This window comes from Lathamus discolor, chromosome 1 (genome assembly GCF_037157495.1).
Source record: "Lathamus discolor isolate bLatDis1 chromosome 1, bLatDis1.hap1, whole genome shotgun sequence".
NCBI classification, from domain to species: Eukaryota; Metazoa; Chordata; class Aves; order Psittaciformes; family Psittacidae; genus Lathamus; species Lathamus discolor.
In genome coordinates this window covers 151,566,474-151,584,963 of record NC_088884.1, presented here as the reverse complement: position 1 = coordinate 151,584,963, position 18,490 = coordinate 151,566,474, and the positions used below count along the sequence as shown (strand labels likewise).

At 41.6% G+C, this 18,490-nt stretch overlaps 1 protein-coding gene and 1 long non-coding RNA gene across 2 annotated transcripts in view; both read right to left on the bottom strand.

Moving 5' to 3' along the window:
• The window catches only part of SLC2A9 (solute carrier family 2 member 9), a 122,933-nt gene extending 110,365 nt beyond the window's left edge, over positions 1–12,568 (bottom strand). Inside the window, exon 1 of the mRNA XM_065659346.1 lies at positions 12,539–12,568. The gene's annotated coding sequence lies outside the window, so the exon portion shown is untranslated. The remainder of the gene's footprint in view (positions 1–12,538) is intronic.
• A 3,149-nt stretch (positions 12,569–15,717) lies between these two features.
• Positions 15,718–18,262, bottom strand: LOC136003597 (uncharacterized). Its single transcript, XR_010608160.1, has 3 exons — positions 18,216–18,262; positions 16,994–17,107; positions 15,718–16,118 (listed from the first exon to the last, which is right to left on the bottom strand). It is a non-coding gene; the product is annotated as an uncharacterized LOC136003597 (long non-coding RNA).
• Positions 18,263–18,490: the final 228 nt, after the last annotated feature.

Sequence of the window (18,490 nt, the reverse complement as noted above, 5' to 3'; positions counted from 1 at the left end):
GTTGAATTAAATATTGACAAGTAAAAGCTTTTATGTTGTAAGGTCATGCCCTGCCTTAAGAATAGACCTGCTCCTGGATACAGGCTCATTTCGGGTGGAAAGGAAACACCCTCAAAGTAGCTCTTGTTATAAAGAAGGATTACGCCCCAAAATGAAGACCTTTCAGGGTGAGAATTTTGGTCTCAATCCTAAGTATTTTTTGGTTGAACAACAGAATACTTTCAGAATTTCCAGAACCAATATGTTTGAACAGCTAGTGTTGTCTTCATTGACGCTGTATGTTAACTAATCTTCTCTGACTTAACCCCTAGCAGAGTCTCAGTCTTTAAGTCCAAGAAAGTAATTTATTTGAGTGGCACAGTGGTAAAAGCAGCTTGAGCTGGGTGCCTCCGGAGAGGGACCCTAAACAAAGAAATCCCTGGGCAATTATGCCCTTACAACCAGAGTTTCATGCTCCTCACATGACAGTTCAGTACAATAACAATATCAGGGTGTGGGCTATTCTTGCTCTCCATTGGGTCTCTTCACTGTCTCTAGGTGGGCTGTTTCTTCTCTCATCTCTAAGGCTGCAGCTTCTGCTGATGGGGATAGTGGCCTTCCTTGCTTCCTCATCTTCTGGTGTGAACCAGCTCTGGGGCCTCCTACTCGAGCAGGTAAAAAGCTCAGCATATCTATGTGAAAGTTCACAGCTTGCAGCCTGAGGTTTCAGCACACCTAGCTACTAATGCTAAGTTACACTAAGCAACTAATTTCCTTTATTTCCTTACATTGTAAACAAGGAAACTTCTCACCATTTTACTAAGGGCTTGAGCCTTTTCTCTTCAAGAGGTAGCAGAACCTGCTTCTAGCAAGCCGATATACCCTGACAGATGGATTCTTTGCACATCTTTTCCTAACATCTTATTGTAGGCATCAAGAACAGGCAGGCAATTTCTACTGAAACAGTTTCTCCAATCAACGGTCCTATTACATTCAGAAATTGTTTACTACTCCTCCCGAAATCTTCAGTGGAGAACCAGTGATCTGTCTGAAAGATCACTTAAATTTCAAACCCTGCAGGTGAAGCTCCATGTTCTGACTCACACAAGGATAAATCTTGTTAATATAATGACTCCTTCTAGCCTTAGACATCACTCCTGGCTTATGTGGAGATGGAAATGAAAGAAAATGCCTTTTGCATGCATTGCACTCACAACCGGTCTCTAACTTGCTCAAAATTTGTGTTGCAGGGCTTGAGCTCCAGCCCCCTGGGAGCAGCAAGCACTGCTCGAGCCTGGAGTCCACACATTCCTCACAATGCTGAATGTGCCTAAAAAGGATGTAGAGCAAGTACAGAGTAGAAGTATATGCTCATGTTGCTTTCTTGTAAAGGCTGGCCCTGGAAATCAAGCTAGGAAAATAAACTGTGCAAAACTTTCCCCTATCCAACCTGCCTAGTTATTTTAAATAGCTCCAATCTCAGCTTTGCTTTAAGATGCCAGACTTTTTTAGCTTGTCTAGCCGTAGTTTTATGTCTGATATCTTATTTTTCTTCATCTAGGGACTAAAAATAATGCAGAGATGCTTCTGTAAAAGATTATTGTCTCCACAGATTTGAGAAACCTGGCAAGCAGCAGTTAACCACTTATTCTCTTGGAGGCCAAGAGATATTACTGGAGTATTGCCCTCTAAACATAGGGAAAGCTACTATAATGTAAGAATTGGCTTTAAAGTGTCACTACCTTAATTCATGTAATTAAAGCTTCATATGTAAATATGATAAAATTCTGCGTGTTCTGGACATACATGTTTTTCTCTTATTTTGGGGTACTGGACAAAGAAAGAAAAAAACTGGTGAGATAGATCTTCCTGCCTCTCCCAAACTTTAGTTGTGATTTCCAGGATCATTTGTATGTCTTTTGTTGTAGCTTTAAAAATGTTACTAAAAAAAAGTTTCATCATACTCAGTAGGTTTCAATTACATAAACGTAAAGATGCAAAACTCCCTTACATTTCCAGGGGTTATGAAATACTGGAAAGACTGATGTCTGAAGTGCCTGCTTTGCATTTCAAAAGCTATTGGGGTTAAAGTCTGTTAGTTATTACCATTTTCAGCAGTTCTCTGTGTCAGGGCCCTGAACACATAGACTGTCCTGGGCTCAGGGCCAGCTTAAAGGATGGATGCAGGCACACAGCCATGAGGAGAGCCACTCTAAAGAGCAGGGACTCCCCTTCACCTTCATTCAGGAGAGCATGCTAATGGGATGTCCTCAGCTGTTGTCCTCAGTCCAGGTTGAGCTGATCCACACATTTACCCTAACTGATAGGCTTGACTTTGTGGCTCAGGCTTGGACCTGCCTTGTCACCATGGATCAGGTTGGTCACAGGGTTATGCCTGACCCTGGGTGCTGGGGTCATGGACCTGACCCTGACTTGCTGACTTCAATTCTCATCTGAACCCCAGACATGCTTCATCACCAGGGGGTTGTCTGAGGTCAGGGCTCTTGGCTGAACCTGGCCCCTGCTACCAGGTGACTGGCAGTCAAACAAAGAAATAGTACCTAACATGCGTAAAAGACACTGTTATATAGTAAATTCAGATATCATGTGGAGCTGCAGACCAATAAGAAAAGAACAAAGTACTGGAGGTGCAGTTGACTCATCATAACCCACCCCCCATGTAGTGAAACCATCAAAATTAGGAAAGGGATAAAATCATTCTCACTAGAAATAAGCATGGGGGTAACACACCAGTGTTTGAGGGACAATGTGCTAGCAAGGTCCTTCTGTCTGCCACCTCAGTGGAGGTAGAGGATGGAGATCCATGAGGCAGCAAAGATGCAAGAGTTATTGATGTGTTAGAAACCATGGAAGTGCTGAGAATGGTCAGGTAAGAACTAGGGCTCCTCTCTCCAAAAAAGGTGATCAGTAGCCCAACTGAAGCACACCTGCATCAATGCATACAACACAGGCAACAAACAGGAGCTGGAAACCATTCCTATGCAGGAAAACTATCACTGGAGCATGGTGGGATGACTTGCACAACTGGAGTGCCACGATGGATGGCTATAAACTCTTCAGAAGGGATAGGTAAGGAAGGAGAGGCAGTGGGGTAGCCTTGTGTGTTAGGAAGTGTTTTGATTGTTTAAAGCTTAATGATGGTGACAATAGGATTGAGTGTGTATGGGTAAGAATCAGGGGGAAAGCCAACCTTTTTGAGAAGGCCAACCTTCTGGCAGAAGGCCAGAAGTAGGATCTGGGCAACTACATACTTAGCAGCCTGACTTCAGTGCTGCAGAAGGTCATGGAGCAGATCGTCTTGAGTGTCATCGTGTGGCACTCAAGAAAAACTAGGCACAGGACAACTGGGTCATCAGGCCTAGTTAGCATGCATTTATGAAAGGAAGGTCCTACTTGATTGACCTGGTCTCCTTCTATGACATAGTGACCTGCTTAGTGAATGAGGGAAAGTCTGTAGATGTTGTCTACCTAGCTTTTAGTAAAGCCTTTGACACCATTTCCCATAGCATTCTCCTGAGGAAACTGGCTGTTCATGGCTTGGATGGATGCACTGTTTGTTGGGTAAAAAACTGCTGGATGGCAGAGGCCAGCGTGGTGGTAAGTGGAATTAAATCCAGTTGGCAACCACTCACAAGTGGTGCTCCCCAGGGCTCAGTACCAGGGCCATCTCTGTTTAAGATCTTTATCAATGATCTGGATGAGGGGATGGAGTGCACCCTCAGTAAATCTGCAGATGACACCAAGTTGGGCAAGAGAGTTGACCTGCTTGAGGGTAGGAAGGCTCTGTAGAGGGATGTGGAAAGGCTGGATCAATGGGGTTGATGCCAATTATAGAATCATAGAATCATAAAATAGTTAGGGTTGGAAAGGACCTTAAGATCATCTAGTTCCAACCCACCTGCCACGGGCAGGGACACCTCACATTAAACCATCCCACACAAGGCTTCGTCCAACCCGGCCTTGAACACCACCAGTGATGGAACATTCACAACCTCCCTGGGCAACCCATTCCAGTGCCTCACCACCCTCACAGGGAAGTATTTCCTCCTTATATCCAGTCTGAACTTCCCCTGTTTAGGATTGAACCTGTTACCCCTTGTCCTGTCACTACAGTCCCTGATGAAGAGCCCCTCCCCAGCATCCCTATAGGCCCCCTTCAGGTACTGGAAGGCTGCTACTAGGTCCCCACACAGCCTTCTCTTCTCCAGGCTCAACAGCCCCAACTTCCTCAGCCTGTCTTCATACAGGAGGTGCTCCAGTCCCCTGATCCTCCTCGTGGCCCTCCTCTGGACTTGTTCCAACAGCTCCATGTCCTTTTTATGTTGAGGACACCAGAACTGCGCACAATACTCCAGGTGAGGTCTCACAAGAGCAGAATAGATGGGCAGGATCACCTCCTTCGACCTGCTGGTCACGCTCCTTTTGATGCAGCCCAGCATACGGTTGGCTTTCTGGGCTGCGAGCGCACACTGAAGCCGGCTCATGTTCATTTTCTCATCGACCAGCACCCCCAAGTCCTTCTCTGCAGGGCCGCTCTGAATCTCTTCTTTGCCCAGTCTGTAGCCGTGCCTGGGATTGCTCTGACCCAGGTGTAGGACCTTGCACTTGTCATGGCTGAGCTTCATAAGGCTGGCATCAGCCCACCTCACAAGCGTGTCGAGGTCCCTCTGGGTGGCATCCCTTCCCTGCAGCATATCAACCGGACCACACAGCTTGGTGTCATCAGCAAACTTGCTGAGGGTGCACTCAATCCCACTGTCCCTGTCAGCGACAAAGATGTTAAACAAGACCAGTCCCAACACCGATCCCTGAGGGACACCACTCGTTACTGGTCTCCAGTTGGACATTGAGTCATTGACCACAACTCTTTGCGTTCGACCATTCAGCCAGTTCTTTATCTACTGAGTGGTCCATCCATCAAATTGATGTCTCTCCAATTTAGAGAGAAGGATGTCGTGCGGGACAGTGTCAAACGCTTTGCACAAGTCCAGGTAGATGACATCAACTGCTCTACCCCTGTCCATTAGTTCCATAGCCCCATCATAGAAGGCCACCAAATTGATCAGGCAGGATTTCCCCTTAGTGAAGCCATGCTGGCTGTCACCAAGCACCTTGTTGTTTTTCATGTGCCTCAGCACGCTTTCCAGGAGAATGTGCTCCAAGATTTTGCCAGGCACAAAGGCGAGACTGAGTGGTCTGTAAATCCCTGGGTCTTCCATTTTCCCCTTCTTGAAAATGGCGGTTCTATTTCCCTTTTTTCAGTCATCGGGAACTTCACCTGACTGCCAGGATTTTTCAAATATTATGGCCAGTGTCTTAGCAACTTCATTTGCCAGCTAATTGCATGAGGTTCAACAAAGGCAAATGCTGGGTTCTGCACTTGGGTCACAATAACCTCATGAAACGCTACAGTCTTGGGGAAGAGTGGTATAAACTGGTATATGAAGAGAAGTCATTAACAGTAAGATTGTCACAAGATTATCAGAAGATCTTAGGACATTTTACAAGAAAGACGTTTTATTGCCAATTATACCAACAGGATGTAATAGTTACTGAATTGTATCCAAGTGCATGACTCATATTTCAAGAGATCCTGGGACAACATTATGTTACTGCATTCCACTTTGCTGTTGGTTCAAGGGGCATTACTTTCATGTTGGGACTTCTGTTGCCAATTCATAAAACATTAACCTGAGAAGAGAAACAGGAATCTATAGATAGTACACACTAAACCATCAGGAAGAACATACAAAGTTGTAAGTTTATTCCCCAAGTGACTACTGAAATAATTGGTAATTGCATGGCAGAGTTTTGGACAGATCCCCTCACCTCCTGTTTCTGCTTGTAATGGAAGTCAAGGGTTCAAGTACTTTGCATGACTCTGTGAAATTAATTCACTGTTGCAGACCAGTACAATATATGGATATAGATAATGTATGCTTAGATATGCTATCTAAGCGTACAAGCAAGTTGTGCGAGCTCTAAAACGCCACACTAAACTTGTATTGGTCATACTGCTGAATTTAGCTACTTCTGCATATCAATAATTCCATTGTTAGAGCAATGCACAATACAACCGTTATCTGGGATCTACTGCTGAAACTATCATTGAGTTATTGTAAAAAGAGGGCAGATGTGAGGAGAATGTTTCTGTAACAGCATTCTGGGACAGTCATATCTAAAGCTGATTGGAGAGAGCTATAGAAAGTAACTTTGTGTTTTAAGTGATAGATAAAATTGCTCATACATGCATATTAATCAATGTAGAAAAACTCTTAATACATACGCAGTAATGGACTCACAGGTAGCTATTTCAATTTGGAAAGATTTTTGATCAATGTGGATAGTCCTAGCAAGCTGTCAGTTCAATTCTCGGAGGCAGACAAAACAACCTTATTAAGAGTACTTATGTTGGTACTGATCCAACCAGACTGCAGCCAGCAGTACATTCTGTTATAGACCTTTCCTCTCACAAAAGGTGCAGAGAAAGAAAGAAATTATGAATGCTACTGTGTGAGACTAAGTACGCTAAACAATTCTTAGCTTAGGAAGGAGATGTGCTCTTTCACTGGAGTTGTCTTTTCCCTGCAGAACCTTTGCGAGTGCAGATAGCTACACAAACAGTCTCATTTTAACAGAACTAGCCAGCACCCTATTTGGTCTAGCCCCATAGTCACATCTTGTAATGGGTGGTAATGGCTATTCAAAGGTGCAATGAGAAACAAAGATAGTATAGAAAAAACCTTCCCCAGTTCACCTATCCAGCTCTGGTTATTGGTTTCTTAGGAACTCCAAACTTACCGTATGTATTTGGGTCCACTTTCCATGCTTCTGTTTCATTTCTCCCATTTATTTATATTTTGTTGTTCCCACATCTTACAGCAATGAGTTCCACAGGATGAATACATGAGGTTGTCAATTTTAGCTTCTCTTCTAATGACTTCCCTGGAAGTCCCCTCATTCTTGTGTTTTGAGACTTATTGGCCATATCATTCTGAAGCTAAGTTGTGCTGATTTGCATGCATAGTTGTGAACCAACAGTTTGGTTCCCTGGGCACACTCCTCTTGTGCCACGTTAACAATTGTGCCTCACAGGCTGTATATAAATTAGTCATTAAAACAGTTCTCACTTTCCTAAACTTTACAAGACATCCAGTTCACATGCTCCAAGCTTCTCTGCTCCACAAGCCAGAACACGTCTTGGTTTACTTGTTTTCAAACACAAACAGCACTGTGGTTGCACTTCCCAAAGTGCCCAAGGTATCACCCCTCATCTATTGCTGCAACAGGCAGCCTCAGCCTTAGGTTTCACCCCTATCAATAGTGGTTTGGTGAGTTTATTTTAAAGAATTGCTTTGCACAAGAAACCTCTGTTTTGGTAAAATTCTTCACATTTGCAGTTTTGTTTGTATATTTTTTGTTTGGTTTTTTTTTTTTTGTTTGTTTGTTGTTTTGTTTTTGGTTTTTTGGGGTTTTTTTTTTTTTTTTGAGGTGCTGCAGTACTGCCATGAAATAATGGTGTAAAACATAGTGTGCAGCAGAAGCAAAACTTAGTTGGAGCCAGACCCTCTTTGTCTTGGAGAAGCAGGGCACCACAGCCCGTACTGCTTGCTGCGGAAGCCAGCAAAGGGGAATTGTCAACAAAATAGAGCACTATAGCCTACAGAAACAGTCTGCTGCTGGTTCAGTCCTAAAACATAGATACCTCTAACTAACAACATAGAGTAAAAGGCTCAGAGTGGGAAGCAAAGAGCAGAGGAAGTCAATCACATCTTGAAGAAGACTGGATGTCTATCATACTACTCTGAGTTATTATTTTGCCATTGGGGCAATATTTAATCCATTTGTATTTCCTCATGTATTCTCCATCCTCTCAAGCCTCCTGCATTAAAATTCCTTGTTGCTGTAGTTTAAGCCCAGCTGGTAACTCAGAACCACACAGCCACTCACTTACTTCACCTCCTTCTTCCCCTCTGCTCCTGGGTTTAATTAAAGCACCCTCCCCTTCACTCCCATCTTGTATAATTGCTTATGCTGTTTCCACTTCAGCTGTGTCTGAGGGAGAGGAGCTCGAGAGCTCCTGGCTACCTTTTCCTAAAGACCCAGAACAGCTAATACTGCAGTTATGTAAAAATGTGTAGTTTCTTGTACTTGCCTGGTTTCTGTGGCCGACGAATGCAAACCATTCGACCATTAAATACCATAAGTGTCTGTCAAGTTCCCTTTTCCTCCCCAGCCCAAACCCTCTCCAAGAGGACTGCATGCAGATTGGACTTTCAGAGTAGTTTTGTTCACTGATGCTGTGCAACATCAGATGTGTAAGGTATGCTCTTGAGAACCACAAACTGCTGCAATCCCATCCCTCTCAAATCACATTATGGAGGGGCAGAGGCATATAGGCCTATCGTCAAACTTGTCAGCCTTTTCCTTTCATTTATTTTATGAAATAAAGTGGATTTTCAATTAGTGAGAGTAGCTCTGGTCTGAAAATAAGGGCTCAGGCAGGTAACTGTAGCAGCAGAAGCAGATATCTTGTAGGAACTTCTGAGGGCTTTTAGCAATACGTGTTGTAAAATACTTCTCTGGCCTTATGCAAATTTTCACTTCTCCTCCCGACCCCCAAGCAATTACATTCTGAACATGAAACTCAAGTCTGATATACAACAATAAGAGATTTGCTCAATAGTTAAGTCTAAAACTGCTCGTTGATCTTCTATAACATGTTATGTATCAGTGATATGAAAACAGCATAATAATCCCGTCCTTGAAATAATCTTCTGCAGGCATTTAAGCTTCAGACTAAACAATGTAAAAAGCATGAGATGGTGTTTTGAAGAAACACCAAGAGCACATATCCCATAGTTTAATAAGGAATTATCAACACATAGTATGACATTTAAATAGAATCAATAGTGCTTTATCAGCTGCACAAGAACAAGCTGTTCTTGCTTCTGCAAGCAATTGTGATAATAACGCCACTGCACTCAGTTTTTCCAACTTCGTACTCAAGGTCTTAGAGACAGAGAAATGCTACCATGGAAGAGAGAAACACCATGAATTTGTTAAACTGCAACTCATGATGATGATTCCTAGTTAGGACAGACTCCGTTTGCTGTTATCCCTTCTTCCCTAGCAGGGCATAGATCTATTCTCAGGTGGGTACTAACAGCTGGAAAGGTGCCCGATTGCATCATTAGGCTGCAAAAGTGTAACACAGGGCAGCAGGAATGGTAGAAAACTAACTTGTGTAATTACTGTTGCAAAAGAGGCTGCAGTTTCTAGCCAGTCTGAAAGAAACAGTTGTCTAGTGCCAGTGTAAAAGAGATGAACTTTGAATGTAGCCGCTGTTACTCCTGTATTAATTCTTCCTGTCTCAAAGAAAGCAAAACAATAACATACCATACATACATAACCTCTCTCACTACAGTACTTGTCATCATAACTGCTTTGGGTACAATCAAGCCAAATGCTCTAGACATATATGCTGTTTTCATGGAATGCCCTGAACACATGTAACTCCTTGAAACAGTTCAGTGCTGGTGTCGGTTCTAGTTTGATAGACTACACCCTCAACAATCCCCAAGGCAGCAAGGTAGTGTAAATGCTATATTCTGCAGATCTAAGACTTTGCAATTCTCTCAAAACAAATTTGGAAATTTGTTTGTGATCTTCTCCATTCAGTCTTCTATAGCTGTTCTTTTGTTACTATGGTTTCCTGTTCCACTCCTTGCAGAATTTGGGCAAGGCACACAAAGTTAATTCCTGAAGCTCCTTAAGCTGCTGTTCCTGTCTTGCCTTTCCTCATATTTCTGCAAGACCAGAGCATAATGTTATCTGAGGCTCAGCTTTGCCCCATGGTCCGTACGTCTTCACGGCTTGGTTTGCCAATTAATCATACTGATTAATATTTGTTTCCCTTTAGGTGCAAAGCACTACCACAGAATCCTGCTGTCTGCAATTATCCCAGCCTTAACCTTGCTTGAAACCCTAGTTGAAGAGCTTTAACTCTTCAGCTTTTTTCTCTGAGTATAAGGAATTTAGATCTAGTTCTAGTTGGAATGCATTCATAATGTCCTGCCTCTCATCTCTTTCTGGGAACATTACCTTATGCTCACAGTTCACCCCAAAATCCCCAACAGCAGATAGTAATACGAAAGACTGTTTACTACTGTACCAAACAGTCTTTGGCATTATAGGGTCTAGCCCTATGGTATTCAGGCCTCATTAAATGACCTCTGTCCTGACCTACATCAGTTGATTAAAGCCTAGTATCCTTGTTGGATAGGATGTACCAAGGACAAGATAACCTCTCTGATGTGAGGTTAGATTGCAGCATATTTACATGCACATCTTTGCTCTGACTCATGCCTGTACACAGAAGACACAGCCCTGTGTTACACAAGTCCCTGACTGACCTCAGGTTTTTGAGGCAGCAGATTATATATGATGTTATTCCTCAGACTGACACTTCTCTGTTGTGGTGGGCTGTATGTAGAAGCAAATACAAAGACAACTCCAATGGCATTTGGACACTGGCCACCTGAACCTATCCTAAGTCACAGATGCTTCCAAGCTGAAATGTTATTAACTACTTTTATACAAATTGTTGTTCTATCCAAGCTGCCAAGGAAATGCTTGGATATCAAAGCAAGGGAGCTTGCAGATATGAGTAGTGAAAGGGATAATGTGACAGCTTCAAATAGCTGTGGAAATAGAGAACAAGACCTCACAACTTTTGATCACATGCTGCTGAGCTTCTTTTTGCCAAAACCCAAAGAGGGAGGGATCTGGCTGTGACTTTCTTTTAAGCTGCCCTCTTCTCTACAGCATGTTCTTTCATGTTTGCAGGGATTACCTTGAAATACTGACAGATTGGCAGACAAAACATTTTTTTTTTCTTTAACTATAGTTGCTCCTCTTCAAGGCTACTGCTTGGTGGTTCTGCATGAGATGGAACGACTTGATTTCTGTAGCAGCATAGGATGACTACAAACTCTTTGTCTAAGTGTATGAGTTGATATCACTCTCTTCAAAGTGTTCTGATCTGTGTTATGCTCTCATTCATCTGCTTCCTCTGCTCAAGAACTCCAGTAAGTTATTTCTTACTCCTTTAAGAAAACAGCTTGCAATCAAAAAAATTTGTACTGGAATAGCTTCCTGTTACAGAACCTCAAGCTTTTTCAGCTGGAAATCCATGTGCCTTCCAATATTACCTATTTGTTCTTCCTTTTAAACTTAAATTAAAAATGTGTGACCACAAAAAAGTTTTGCAAATCGGAAACTAAGAAGCAGTGAGAAAGTAATGGAACAGTAATAAATATTTCTTCCCCAAACTCTATGACATAATTAAAAATCCTTCCTCAATAACAGCAAGCTTATTTGACAACAACTCCTTAGTTAAACAAACCTCTATTAGTTTTTCCTTCTACCCATTGTCTGTGATGTTTGTTCATAAAATGTCTTCCTAGTAAAAGTGTAGGATGAGTCAAAAGCTTCATTGTCCCCTCCACTCTTAACATCAGGGTTAGGAATGAGGAAAAAAATCTGACTGCTAAGGCAAAGCCATGAGAGCACTAGAGCACTATGGCTCTCTCCTACTGTCTCTTGCTAGGATTCTTCAGTTTCAGTGTAGCGGGGAAGAAAAAGAAAAACCCTTGCTCAGTTACTTGTCCATTTTTTAATTTCTCATTTTTGGACTGGTTTTGCCCGGTTTGAAAGCCAGAATTAGAGAGAAACACTTTTCAAGCAGAAGGATTATAGCTCAGCACCAGAAATAATGAGTTAATTTTATTTATCTGTTACTGGGTTTGCTATGAAGGAGGATGCAAGGTTAATATTCAGTGATTTGTTGTATATTTTTAGAATCTAGACTTTGATGTTTTGTTACCATAACATGAGAGTCACTGGGAAACATACACCCTAGGTACAGTGAGATAACCAGGTGACTAAGGTCTGGCACTGGATAGGGGAGAGCACACCATGTTTCAGCACAGTGCTATTTGGAAGGTTTAGGTTTTGAAAATAAACATTAAAAAAACCCCAAACCTACACAGATTACCAAAACCGAGAAGCAGATTTTTTTTCCATCCTTTGGTTTTCTTTATACAGCTACCTTCTCCTTCCTCTTCTCCCCTTGCCCTGTCGCCACTATGGTTGAGTAACACAGGGAAAATCTCATCTTCAGGCTGAGGACCAAAACTCTTTTTCAGTGTGAGAAAGAAAAGAAGGGGTAAATGGGAAATTGAGGTCAGCAAGACTAGGACCAGGGCTTACAGGGCGAGAGCTAATGTTGTCTGGACTAGAGCCTGGAAGGTATCAGGTCTTGTTGCTTAAGGAGCAAACAGGACAGCATGCAGACACTAGCCTCAGCTGTCTCTCTTATTCCCTACCAGTGGTACTGAGCAAGTCAGGTCAAACATTACAGCTATCTGAGACTAGGGGAAACACTTGGGTTTTATACACATTTTGACTCATCCTCTTATATTACAGTTAATATATTCACTAAGATAGTCTACCAATAAAAGACATAAGTACTTACTGCCAAACTATGGCTCTCAATCCACCCAACTTCCAGCTGTGCAGCCTCGGAACTTTGAACTCTGACTTAGTGCAAGTGGATTTTTTAGCTTTTCCAAATAAAGTATTCGGGGAATTGAACCATTATGTGCACTTCAAAGTACGAGGGACAGCTCACGTCACTGTTACTGGACAGTACATAGAAACAAAGCTTAAAGTAAGCTGGTAAGCAGCCTACAGACTCCAAATTTTATCAGATATTGCCTCCCGCCTTTGACTACAGATGCCCCAACAGGCACTTGCAGGATGAAGGTATTTTATAGTCTTTGTGTACTGTTCCTTTTAAAAATCATGAAGTCAAAATTTATTCCAAATCAATTAACAGCAAAGGTTATTAAAAAGAGTTGCGCTTGGTTTTATGATGTGCTTGACAGACAGTCAGTCTGATCTTTGCCTGTTTTTCATGCTGTATGCCTAAGCAAAAGGTACTTTCTACAATTTGTTTTCTTTTATCTTAGGACTCAAAAAGATACTGAATAAAAAGAGATACAACATCAGAACCTCAACTTAAGCCTACAGTAATTTTCAGTGTTTTTAAAGAGAAGAGTTTAAGTCTTTTTTCCTTGCCTTTCCATAAGCAACATACGTAAAACAGAATTAGGCTCCTTGACTGAGTAAGGAATGTCTAATTTAATCTATTACGAAGGAAATGCTGCAAACATTTCCCAGCCTCACTTTCCTGACTTCCAGTTAAGAAAACATCCTTCACATTTAGACCTAAACTAGATTCCGTAAGATCAAGTGGAGAAATTCCTATTAACTTATACAAATATCTGATCAGCCCTCTTAAATATAAATAAGCAAAAAAAAAAATCCCCATCTATCTGTTGCAAGTTTCCACACACTCTAAGAAACCACCATGCCTACCCCTTTTTTCTTTAGATCTTATTATTGCAAGATAATTTCCTTGTGAATTGGTTACAATACTTATGCCAGACCCCGAGTTTGTGAGTCAAAATTTGTGCCAAGAAGATGATGCTCTCTGTGATTATTTTTTATAATGAGCATTTTACTGTGCTTGAAAGCACAAGCAATCTGCAATAAAGCCACTTGACTCGCCAAGTTGGCGTATGATTAATCTATACTTACATCAATTAAAAGAAACATTAGAGAATTTTTTGTCTCCAAGGAATTCCATTGTTACAGAACAGCGCCTTCAGAAGATAAAAGCTGTGGCATTACGTGCAGAAACTCTTCTCAATCAGAAGAGCCCCCTTAAAAACCCACCTTTTGTGGATAAACAGATGAGCAATTGCTGGGCATCCTCTGCTGTGCTGGCACTCAAGAGAAAGGATGAGAAAGTGAAGAACCTCTTCCTTCCCTGTCCCAGTCAGCAGAACGGGCTCTGGACGGTAGTAGGAAAGACAGGCAACCCATATGTTTGCAAGTCGAATTTCAGCCAGTGCATGGCTGATGGAGGTGGGGGGAGGCGTGCCTGCCCTCCCAACTGTTTAGAGACTGCCAAAGTCTCACTGTCCCTCTTGAGTACAGTAGCCAAATGCATCATAAAACACACCTCTCTGTTCACCAAGAAAACTCTTCCTATGTCCTGCGTATTTGCTGCCTGCATTGGGGTGATAAGTACTTAGCCTTAAGTTTCTCGGGAGGGAAGAAGCTGAATGATATATAAGGAACAAAGTCAGCTAAAAGGTGAAGAACGTACAGCAGCTAACTTAATCTGTTGGGCTAATATTGAGCAATAAAGCATACCAAATAAAGATGAAAGAAAAAAGACCAGCACAGTATGTCTTAAAAAAAAAAAAAAGTGCATTTATTTGCTTTGTTTCATCAGTTTCCCTGTCAATCAACCTGTTTTACTGCAACAAAAGCCTTAAAAAGACAATAACACCTATCTTAAAAGGTCTTCAAGCTAATAAAGAAAAGAACATTTTCCTATATTAGACATTAAAACACTAATATGGAATTAGTATTTATTGAAATATCCAGTTCTGTACTTGCTATTTTTTGTTTGATCTTACCTTACAGAGAGCTCTGGGGAACACACAAACTGAGGATGGGCACATCTAAGAAACCCTGCATTTTATAGCTTCAGTCACATGGATGTCAATAAATTAAATTTGAGGTTGACTCCAGAATGCAGTTGGTTCTTTCAGAATTCTTTTCAGAGCACTCTCTTTCCCTGGCTGAACTTTACTGGAACTCAGCCTTGGGCTCACAACTATCACAGAGATTAGCAGCTTCCTAAGACTCAGCACTATCCAGCCAAAGTGACTACACACTGCTTGAATAGTATTGACAGAGAACACACTGTTGTATTTACATAAGTGCCTCACTTAAGGGTCTAAGTGTGCTTTCCTCTAGCATCTGCCAGACCTTCTGGCTTGGATTCAGGAGACTGTAATAGCAGTGCCAGTAACGCTTATGGGAGATACACCCTTCTTCCCAAATAGTCATTATCACCAATATGAAATATTTACACGGTAGTGACTACAAGCCCCAGGATTAGCATTCGACTTCACTATCCAGCAGATAAATAGTTTCTTAGTAGGGAGTTCTCAGCACTTTGGATGAAGAAGAGAACAACAAACAGAAGAAAGGGCAAGTCCCAATTAGTCATTAAACACCCTTGCATCTCATCCTGCTGGAACCTCCTGACCACCGCAGCACAGGATTATTCTAAAGCACTGATGAGGTCTTTCAGGAAGTACTGAACAGTTATGCTAGTTTTCAAGACTATGGGAGAGCCATGAAGAATTTGATGATGAGTTTGTATTTTAGGACTATGCAAACACTTTAAAGAAAAGCATATGTCAGGGACAATAAGTCACAGAACATGCTGCCACATTTTTCTCCTATAACCATTTTTATAGCTTTGGAGATTAACAGCTCAGAAACCTCCTGCGAGGACAATGCCTGCAGCCATTCTTTGTGGAAAAGTCTAACATCCACTGCCTCTTCCTTTCCCCTCCTAAAAGCCCCAAGACACATTCCTGTGTAACCTGGTCCAGGTGGCCCTGCCTTGGCAAGTGGGGTTGGAATAGATGATCTACAGAGGTCCTTTCCAACCCTAATGATTCTTTGGTACTTAGGATTCCAGCAATGTTGCTATCATCACTGTAACAGCCTAGGAAGTGGGAAACTTCAGTCTCTTCCTCAGTATGAGGAAATTCTGTCCCATTCCTCTAGTTCTTACATTTATCAGTCTCAGACTACAGGCAACTTAGAAAGGTACTGCTCCAACCTGTCCTGGTGAAGTGATACCCAGTGTGCAGCAATGAAGATGAAGATCACTAGGGAAAAAAGTATAGCCAAGGGAAATCTTGAGACTGTGGCATAAGTGGGTATGGCGTGCCAGTGCAGAGCCAGTGTCACAGCCTAGGAGACACTCTCACCAAAGAGGCATAAGAAAGATGGTTGTTGGTGTGGTCTTTTGCAGAGTGACACTGTCTGATCCCTTCAGCCATTCAAGGGCAGGCAACAGGCTGTGACTTGGGGTGAGCAAGCCTTTGAAGATCACTGGAGTAAAGAGAGCATTGAAGGGGCTCCTTCAGCTGCCTCTTTGTCAGGTCTGGTCCCAGCTCCTGCATTAGGGCATGCAATAAGTGCTAAGAATGCTTCTTAACACATTCAGAGCAGACTCCTGGTTAAGACTATCACTCTTACATAGCCTAAACTGAGCACTATGGCTGCTGCAGAAACAGCAGTCATCTACAGAGTTACCTGTGGTGCTTAGGGCTAGCGCCCATTCACACAAATGAATTTAAGAATCAAAATTGGCTGGACTTTAACAATGTCTGTTTTCAGTGTTCCAATTCCATCCAAGTCCTGTGTTAAATTAAACTTAATATGCCAAATAAACCCTCATATAACCCTGTTAATCTGCAGTCACCAACCGATCATTGCTCCGGCCTGGAGCTGGATTCACAGGAGATTAGAGTGGAGATGCTCCAAACTGGCTCTGAGACAAGAGGCAGTGTTAGGCACAGCAGCCCAGTGGCCGCAGAGCTGTATGCAGGGAAGGGCACAGCACAGAAGCAGACCTTCAGACTTGGTGGTGGTTGTACCACTGTGCTAGTGTGGGAGTCTTAGCACTATGTGCCTATAGTCACTGTAGAAGTAGATGCAGGTAGAAAAAAAAGTAGGCTGTGGGCAGACTGCACTAAAATAAGTCTTATGGAGCTTTCCTATTAACAAGACAAGGTGATGAAAATGTTGAGCTACCAGGGTAAGTATTAAAAGCTGCTAAACCCCTATTGGTCAGGTTAAACTGAGCTTTGCTGTAGCCTTGAAGGACATAGGCCATAGCTGAAAACAAGATACAAGTATTCAACCCAATGATTAATCCCTGATCTCAAGAGACAGTGTGTTGATGTTCATGATGATCATATTTTCTGTAACAGAAAGGCTTCTCTATGGATGAAATAATGGAAGAACTTTCATGGACTTCAATACTCACTCAGGTATTTGCACTCCAGACATATATCCTTATTTTCCAAACCTGATGCTGAACCAGAACAAGCCACACTTAAACCTGGAGCACAGAACAAGGAGTAGAAGATAAGGAATAACCCTAGAAGACAAGAAAAAACCTTAGTTTCAGAGTAAAATATTTATGTTTTGAACAATTGAAGAGCTGGCCTTTAGAATTAACTTGGTTTCTTTCTTGAGAACTATGTTAACTATGCATTAATGCTTACCTGAAGTTGTAAAAAAACACAAGCTGTATTTGTTATTTCATAATGCAACATTAATGTAATGGCCCTTTCTGCTCCTATTTGCATTGACTATAGATTTATTTTACTTCTTAGGAAGATTATCTGCACCTAAAACAGTTTAGCCTTGCATGAGAATTTCCTGTTCTAACATCTCTCCCCAATCATACTAAATGCATGTTAATGTGAGAAGTAGCACTACTAGAATAATTATGCTAAAATATACTCCATTATGCATAATGTGATAAACTAAGATTTTGTGTAATAAAACTATACCTCTGGGATTTCATGGTAAAGGCTAAGTCTTATTGAAGAATAAATTGTGGTTAATTATGTGTCTGGAAGGATAGGACTTCTGGGGTTCTTACTGCTAATGCAAACAACCACAGTGTCAGTTATGCAGCAGTAGTAGCAATGGGAAAGTTATCTGAAGGCAAAGACCCTTTCTGGAATTGTGTAAGTGCTGTAGGCAGGTCAAAGAGCATGAGCATTTCATAGTTTTAAGGTCTCTTATAAATGGGATTTTTAAGTTTACTACGGCTTAGAAATGTTTATTTTTTTGACCTAGAAGCTGTCTCCTCAGTAACTTAAACAGAATAACAGATACAAAGATGGACATACAAATGTAAGAAAGACCGTGAATCTGCTGTGTGCCAAGGAAATTGTACTAGATACATTAAAAAAATAAAAAATAAAGCATACTGCATAAGTTAAACCCTTGCTTAAAATTCTAGGCAAAAATAATTTTTTGGAAGCAGTCAAATGATTATAAGGAAGGAGTATTAATCAGCATGTAGGGAGTCTGGTCATACAAGCTTTAAACAGATAACCTATGCCAGCATGAACACATACATTCTTCTCATAACATATTAACCCAAAACGCCCCAATTCAACATCCCAGATTGTAAAATACGTTAATATGTTGCTTAAAAACACCTATTTTAATACATATAGTCTTCTACTTACTAAGGTCTTAAGCTGAAATTTATTCTCTTACACATTCTTCCAACAAGTCTTCAGGTTTTCCTCTTCAGCACTGCAAGCCAGTCTTTTATATTGCTTGTCCTAGGAGTGTTAGTCCATCCTTAATTCAGATAAACTGACTGATTAAGCAAAGCAGTTCAGCTGCATTCCTCTGCTCAAGTGTTCCTGGAAGGGAAGGAACGCCTAATCCTACTTGGAGAGGAAGTTTCACACCTAGTAACTTTTGGGAAAAATGGACCAATTTCCTTGAGCATTTT